The following is a 9,116-nucleotide window of genomic DNA, read 5'->3' on the forward strand; positions in this document are numbered from 1 at the left end:
AGCAACCCACTAACGAAGTCCATGGTTACTCGTTCCCACTTCTATAAAGGAATCTTAACCTACTGCAGCAAACCCGAGGTAACTGATGCTTAACTTTAACCTGCTGGCACGCCAAACATCTCGCTACAAAATCAGTAACCTCACGTATCAACCCTGGCCACCAATATAACTCATGGAGTTTTCGATACATCTTATTTCCGATAGGATGCATAGCATAAGGGCTACTATGCGCCTCCCTCAATATAGACTGTCTTAGATCAGTATTATTCGAAACACAGATTCTCCCACGGAAATAGAGTACCTCATCACTATTCAGTCCAAAATCCATAGTGCTACCACTCTCAATCTGTCAGAACCAAAGACCTAAAGACTCGTCCCCCAACTACTTACCCTTAATCTGCTCAACCTATGTCGGTTTAACTTGAAGCTTGGCTAATAAATTACCATCATCAAATAAGCTTAGGTGAGCAAACATCTCCCTCAAATCAATCATTACTCCACGGCTCAGTGCATCGGCCACTACATTGGCCTTACTAGGATGGTACTCAATGGTGCAGTCGTAGTTCTTAAGTAGTTCAATCTATCTACGCTACTTAATATTTAGCTCCTTCTGATTAAGGAGGTACTTGAGGCTCTTGTGATCAGTTGAGATGATACACTTCTCATCATATAAGTAATGCCTCAAGATTTTCAGTACAAACACCACAGCGGCCAATTCCAAGTCATACGTTGGATAATTCATCTCATGTGTCTTCAGCTGACGAGACGCATATGCTACCACCTTACCATCCTGTATCAACACACATCCCAAACTGACATGTAATGCATCACTATAAACCGTGAACTCCTTTTCAAGTTCTGGCTATATCAAAACAAGAGTCTCAGTTAGTACAGTCTTAAACTTCTCGAAGCTCTCTTACTGCGCATCAGTCCAATCAAACAGTACACCCTTACGTAGCAGCTTAGTTAAGGGTACTGCAATCAATGAGAAACCCTCCAAAAATCACCGATAATAACCCGCCAGCCCCAGAAAACTACGGATCTCTGATACATTCCTAAGCTGTTTCCACTCAAATATAGCCTCAATCTTTTGAGGATCAACTCAAATCCTCTTAACAGAAACCACATGACCTAGAAATGTCACCTCATGCAACCAGAACTAGGACTTACTAAACTTAACATAGAGCTGTTTTTCCCTCAAAGTCTGTAGGACGACTCGAAGGTGCTCATCATGCTCCTTAGTCTTCAAGTAAACCAGTATGTCGTCAATGAACACTACCACAAACTGATCCAAATAAGGTTGAAATACTCAGTTCATCAAATCCATGAAAGCTGCAGGTACATTAGTCAGTCTAAATGGCATCACTAAAAACTCGTAATAACCATAACGAGTCCTAAACGTCATCTTATATATCTCAGCATCCTTAACCCTCAACTGATCATACCCAGATCGAAGGTCAATCTTGAAGAATACCAAAGCTCCTCAGAACTGGTCAAACAAGTCATCTATCCTTGGTAACGGGTACTTGTTCTTAATGGTCAACTTGTTCAACTGGCGATAGTTGATACACATTCGTGTGGATCCATCCTTCTTCTTCACAAATAATATCAGTGCTCCCTACGAAGACACACTACGGCGGATGAACCCACGATCCAATAACTTCTAAATCTGAGCCTTAAGCTCAGTAAGATCTTTCAGTGCCATTCGATAGTGAGTGATAGACACTAGAGCTGTACCAAGAAAAAACTTTTCAGGAAAGACATCTAAAAAATCTTTTACCATTCTGATGTCCTTAATAATAGAGTCCTCAGAATCAGAAACAGTTACATAGGCTAAAAATGCCTCACATTCCTTACGAACCAAGTTCTTCGCCAGCAGCATAGAAATCACATTAGATAAATAATTTCGGCGTTCTCTAGTCAAGACTACCTAATTATCCTTCTCAGTCCTCAGTAAAACCCTCTTAGACGCATAATCTAAGCTGACACGGTGCTTAACCAACTAATCTATTCCCAATATTAAGTCGAAGTCCCCAAATGGAAGCTCCATCAGATAATCCAAAAAGGTTGCCCCTTAAACCTCTAAAGGGACGTCTCTAAATAACTTGTTAACCCTTATAGACTGCCCCAACGGACTCAGTACAGTAACTTCACTTGAAGTGCTCTCAAATAATATCCCCAAGTTTTCAGACATAATACAAGCTATATAGGAGTGAGTAGATCCTACATTTATCAATGCAATATAAGGTACATCATGAATAAAGAACGTATTCGTGATGACGTTTGAAGCATCTCCGTCCTCTCGGTGACATGCAGATATACTAGAGCTGGCTGTCTTACCTCAGTCTGTCCAGTACCTCTACCTAGTACTTTTTGCCCATGGCTCATGCCATTACCACCCTAGCCTGACCACGGCCACTCGGTAGCTGTTGTACTACACTCTGTGGCTGTGCATTACTAGTACCCTGAGCTTGCATCTGATCAGCCCTCAGTGGATACTGCCTGATATGGTGATCTAATGATCCACACCTTAGACACGCCTTAATCCTCCTCTAACACTCGCCCTAGCAGTGTTTACCACAATCAACACATGGCTACTATCCAATAGCAGCAATAGGGGCCCCAGCTCTAACTGGCCCATCAGCTCTGGCCTTTTTCTTAGGCCTCTGCACCAAACTCAAGGGCTCTAAATTCTCTCTTGTTCTTACCCATCTCACGATCTCTATTTTGGCACTTAGTATGCTTAACATCCTCAGCGATCTTTGTCTTCTTGACCAGAATAGAAAAATCTTGTTCCCTTTACGAAGTTATCAAAATTCTCAAATTATCTTTGAGGCCATCTTCAAAGTGAACACACCTCTCATACTTTGATACCACCATACCTCACGCATAGTAGCTCAATTTTAGGAACCCAGCCTCATACTCAGCCACCAATCGATCCCCCTAAGTAAGATTCAAAAACTCCCTCCTGCGAGCGTCTACATAACTGGCTCCCACATATTTCCCCTATAAGGTGGTCTTAAAGAACTCCCAGGTCAAGTGTTGGGGCTGAGTGCCCTCCCTAACGATCAGCCACCATTGATAAGCCTCATCTCGTAACAAAGAGATTGTACCCTTTAATTTCTGCTCAGATGTGCAATCCAGGTCATTCATAATCCGCTCCGTGGCCTCAATCTAGTACTTGGCCATATAAGGGGTGACTCCAGTGACACCCCTAAAAAGTTCAGCTACATTAGACAGGAGTCATTCTATAATCGACCCACGGTCCCCAGATCCAATATTAGGTACAGCGACCCTTTCCAAAATCCTTAGCATAGCCTGGGACAATGTGTCGTCCCCAGCCATGTGATCTTGAGGCCTAATCTCAGTAGCCAGCGACACTGGCGTCTCACTCGTGTCCAAATTAGGCATGCTACCAGATGACAAGGACTTAGTTCGAGCCCCTCTACGGCCTCTTCCACAGCTTCTAGTACCCCGTTCGCGGATACCTCGTGTGCTCATACTAATCAAATTTATCAATATTAAAAGTTTTATGGATTAGTTACAGTTCCAGTGTTTATTAACAAATATTTTATGTAAAGCAGTGTCAGAGTTTTCATTTGTCACAGTCTATAGTTGTTTACTATAGTTTTGGTTTAACTACCATTTTCAGTATATATTAACTAGAGTATTTTCACAGTTTACTACCTACAATAGTTTCAAATATCACAGCATTTTTAATTTAAGCAAAAATCAGTTTCAAAATACTTACAGGATCGACGCCAGAGACTCAGTGTACCACATACTTAGTAAAAATATTTCAAATCATTTGAAAATCCATCCTTCAAAAAACCAAATTTTAAAAACCCATAATCCACATCCGAGTTTTACAACCTGGCTCTGATACCACTAAATGTAATACCTCAAACCCGGCTTAGATGTTATGGTCGAATCTAGAGATGTCACATGATATGGTGCTTGAAAACCATGCGATCTCGATAAAAACATTACTCGTTTACATACTTTTTTTATCTTTTGTTAGCTTTTAAATCGTGTTACTCATTTAGTCAGTGGTTTCAAAATGTTATTCGTTGTGAAAGCTTTTAAAACAGTTTAAGTAATCATGTACTTCTTGGTAAAACATTTGTTTCTTTTGAAAACCAAGGTTTCCTACGACTAGCAGTTTAAAATCCATTAAGTAAAGAAAAACAAAAACTCAAAAACCAAATAAAAGTCCAAAAGTCCAATTCACAACCCCAAAATTTTAACCAATAAAAATAAAATAGAAATAAAACCAAGAATCATATTTAAATTCATAATAGTCCAAAACCATGGTCACCGTCGAGTTCTCCGCCGCACCGATCCGTATAGATTTGGGGATTACCTGTGCACATTTAAAAAAAAAGGTGAGTTTACGTAAATTCAGTGTGTAATCCCACATAAAGCAAACAATTACAAATCACAGTGTACAGTTAAAACAGTCTTGGGCCTAAGCCCTTTTCAGCATCAATAACAGCTTGGGCCTTAGCCCATCCCAGTACAGTTATCAAATATGTAGTAGGGCCTTATCCCATCACAGTATCAGTGGCAGTCATGCAGTACTTAGTAACAAAGTCCTACCCAACTAGCCTCTATACACAATCTCCGTCCAACTCTACACTCTATGTGGGGATTAAATCAAGCCACCCATCCCTACACTCCAGGTAGTACCGAATGGGGCACAAAACAGTAATTTGTAGCTGACCTACTAATATATTAGGCTTAAGAACCTTTCAGTACACTTCCTCCAAATAATATCAACCCAACCTAATGCAATGCAACATACAATGAAATGTCATACTATCACAGGTTTGTCAGATACACATTCGGTTCAGTATACATGCTTGTATATAACATGCTCAGTACATAATAAAAATAATCAATATCACATAGTTAAAGGTCTAAGTAGTGCATAACAACCCTACGGAAGGTTCACAGTCGACTTGGGCGACCAGTGCAACCTTAACAGTCATTTCAATAAAAATGGGCTCGCACACCCATGTGACCTACCCGTGTGGCCCACACAGCCCAAATTTGCCTCGACCGTGTGGATCCCATGACCTGACCCAAAATCTCACACGCTCGTGTAGTTTACCCGAGTGGGCCTACACCCCCGTGTGGCCTACACGGCCCAAACAGTCCAGCCTATATGTCACATACAGCCTGCTTGGCCATTATACGGTCGTGTCTTGTGCGCACGGCCTGGCCTCGTCGACCACATGCCTGTGTTAGGACACACGGCCTACCATACGGGCAACCATATGTCCGTGTAGCGTCGACAGTGAGGTTTTTGGCTTTAGCTAAAACCTTATTTTCTTTGCAATCGAGCACACACCTGTATCGTTTTTGACGCAAAAGTAACTCTAAGCAATCTCGAACCTATAATTGACCAAAATACTACTCAGTTAATCACTTAACCAACGAATTAAAACCAACCCAAACGGATTATTCAACCATGGAGCGATTGAAACTTACCCCTAATGCTTCAAAATTGGTTTGCTGAACGAGAAGAGTCCCGATCCTAGCAATATGATGCTGTCAAAACATCAGAATAGCCCTAGTCAAAACTTATCATTCACAACTACAAACCAACCGATACCCCTCTTTAGCCACTATCTAGAAGAAACAGTTAAGATCTATCGAAAACCAAAACTCACTGAACTCGAGCAAGCACTAACCACATTGCAGAAATGAAGAAAAATAAAAGGATGAAGAAATAAGAAGAAGATAAAGGAGAAAATCTCAGTGAAATTTTGGCAAGGGAAACGAAAAAGATAGCAAACGACAGACAAGAGAGGAAGATGGAAATTAGCGTCAAATTTTTGGGAGAACATGGGGAAATGCCGAAATTTTGAAAAGATAATCAAGAAGTAAAGATAAAATCCAACTGATAATCCCCAAATCCCTAATTTTACTCCCCCACTAGTCAACTTTAACCCAACTACTCAGAATCCCCGTTTGACACAACTCCAGTCGAATTTAAGAGCAAAAATACAACTCCTTGTCATCACAGATAATCAAACACAAGACCTTCAATACACCCACACTCCACTTAACCACCAGACCAACAGGCCCATTCTATTAAGTATTTACCAACTTTTACTTAAAGACCCTACTGACCAAATATAAGACTTATTCATAAAAATACCAAAATTTAACCCAAGTAAGGTTTGAACTTAAGACCTTTTACACACACCGAGAACACTTAACCACTAAAGCAGATACATATTTTTGTGTCATATTTCAACAGAACATATATAAAACTTTGGGGCATTACATAGCTGCCCCTCTCTCCTAGTTCAACTAGTAGATTGTTTTTTCTATTAAATAAGTATTATTTGTATTCTACTAATTCAACTAGGGTTTTTTTATCTCTCCTTATAAATAGATGGCACTGGTGAGGATAAAAACATAAGTTTTACACACAACTTTGAGATATTGTTATTTTGCCCGAAAATAGTGAGAACTTATTTCTAAGTATAAATTCTATTTTCTGGGAAAAATAATTATATCGGTTTCTATAAAAGAGATAGACTTACTTTCCTTCTGAAATTAATCAAATTATTCTTTGTTCTATTTTTATTCATAATTGTTCAAGGCCAAACTCGAAAGATTTGTGGTACGAGGATAGCGGAGGTCATTCGATTGAAAGTTGGGAACATCAAGGATCCGTCTCGTACAAAGCATAGGTACTTTTCGGGAAAAATTTATTGCTATAGCTCAGTTTTCAAATTTTTTATTTTTTTTCTATGCAAGAAAATCATTTTCGAATCAGAATTTTCTCAACAAAAAATAGTGAAAAGGGGGAGGCATGTCTCGAGACATCCTTACATTTTTTTAGTTTGACCCAAGAATCATAACTTGGCTCCACGTTTAACCATCTTTGACCTTGGATTGTTGTATGTGAACTCGATTGAATTCATTTTAGTGCATTTAACACACATGATATTGTAACATCCTGGTTTTAGCTGTTGTTGGAAAATGCTAATTTGAGGCCAAATTTCGTAGAACAAGTTCATTGTAATATTAATGGGGATATCTACGTGCCAATTACGATATTATAGAATCAATATGTTAAATGAATATATTAGAAAAGTAGTTAATAATAGTAAAAAAAAAAACAAATTGGAAAGTGAATAAAATGTTGAGAATTGAGTAAGGAAATTAGTAAGCCCTTAAATAGCTATTAAACTAAGGACCTAAGAGTAATAAAACCATAATTAAATTATGGATAGTGTCATAAAGTGAGCTCAACCATAAAAATCCACTAACCTTTATAATGACTAACTATAGTCGTCACATTAATTATAGTTAATGGCTAATTAAATTATTAAGTTATATATATTGTAAGCAGGTGAGAGAAATAAAAACTTGCCGTCTTCATTTTTCTCCTCATTTAACAAAAACTAGAAAAAAAAAAAAAAGAAGAAGCTTGATTTCTATCTTCCGTGGCTGGTTACAATTACTAAGGTAAGTGAGTTTAATTCTTAATAATTTTTATAGATTTTTCATGTAGGAACCTTACTTTAACCAACCCATTAATTGATTTTATCTATTATGTGAATTAGACCAAGATGCCATGATAGAGAACATATAAAGTTGAGTTAGAAATCATGAAAAGAATGAATGTTAAGCTTAGATTTTACGGTATCATGTCAAGTATAAAGTGGGTGATGTTGAAACTTAGTTAAATTAAGTGATTGTTAAGGAATTTATTGTTGAGTTATTCTGGACCAAATTGAATAGAATAATAGCCGTTTTAAATTAATGCTATAGATTGGCAATTTGAGGTCCATGTATTATATTTACAAAATCAAATTTTAATTTGATTGAGTAAATAACGAGTTACGAGCATTTCAGATATTACGATTAAAAATGGACTTATTTGTAAAGTATGCAACTATATTTAATTGTTTGCTATTCCTTGGTTGAATGTTAAATAATATCATTTTTGGAATTGAATTGTCATACGTAGCTAAGACAAGGTCGAAATGTCAAGGTTCGAGGCGAAAGCGGACGACAGATAATGAAATTGGTTTGGGCTACCATATTTTTTATTCATCACATAAGATAATTAAATATTTGGATCGTGAATTTTATAAATGTTAATTGTTGTTCTGATTATGATTTATAATTGTTGATTAAATCTTTAAATGGTAATTGTTGGACTAAATGATAAATAAACGAGTAATTTTTGTTGATATGAGAACATAAAATAGGTTGATAGTTAGGCATGAGTGAACTATAAATATATACATGATACCTTGAACGAATATATATTGAATTAAATGAAATGCAAGGAATAAATGGCAACATATTATTGTTCTATTTTACGAGTGGTAAGTTGTAATTAGGACTTGATATCTTGTTAAACTCCAGTGCATATCTAAGCTTGTGCTCTCATAATTTGACTTTGATTTATACTTTGATAGATAGTTAGTTGTAAACTAATATCGATATTAAACATGACACAATATATGTATGAACTTAACTATTTGACTTTGATTATGACATGCTGAAGTACATTGAAGTACTTGAGATTGTATTATTGTATTATGATGATGTTTAGTCATTTGATTGTAATGTGTTTTGATGAATTATTAATAAAAAATAATGCCTTACTAATAGTGTCAGATACAGCATGGGTATAGTTGGCATGCCATAGAGTCCGTTTGATAGGTGGGAGATCCAAGACTTAAGTGTGTGTTATATTTGATCCAGCGCTTAATGCGTGTTACAATTCGATAATTCTTTAATTCCTTGAGGGTCGAGAACGTATTACCAGCTCAATTCCCTGATGGTATAACTGTATTTTGGTGTGTTTGGTGGGATCGATGCATTTATGTCTTTAGTACGTATATTGGTATGTTGGTGGATTGATTCGTGTATTCGTCCTTAAATCCGAGTCAGTTAATAAGAGTTGAACTAATAAAATTAACGTGATGTGTAAATAATATTCAATTATGTTTATATTATGATTATTGAGATTGAATTATGTTATGTGTAATGAGATGTTAATTTCTTGAGGATGCATTGATCCTTTATTTATTTTGAACACATTAGGGACAATGTGCTAAATAAGGTATAGGACAGAATTT

General features: G+C 37.1%; 1 long non-coding RNA gene across 1 annotated transcript; it reads left to right on the forward strand.

The window, feature by feature from the left end:
• Positions 1–7,331: 7,331 nt before the first annotated feature.
• LOC128294057 (uncharacterized) lies at positions 7,332–8,255 on the forward strand. Its single transcript, XR_008284253.1, has 2 exons — positions 7,332–7,488; positions 7,994–8,255. It is a non-coding gene; the product is annotated as an uncharacterized LOC128294057 (long non-coding RNA).
• Positions 8,256–9,116: the final 861 nt, after the last annotated feature.

The sequence above is a fragment of the Gossypium arboreum genome, chromosome 6 (genome assembly GCF_025698485.1).
Source record: "Gossypium arboreum isolate Shixiya-1 chromosome 6, ASM2569848v2, whole genome shotgun sequence".
In the NCBI taxonomy this organism is placed as follows: Eukaryota; Viridiplantae; Streptophyta; class Magnoliopsida; order Malvales; family Malvaceae; genus Gossypium; species Gossypium arboreum.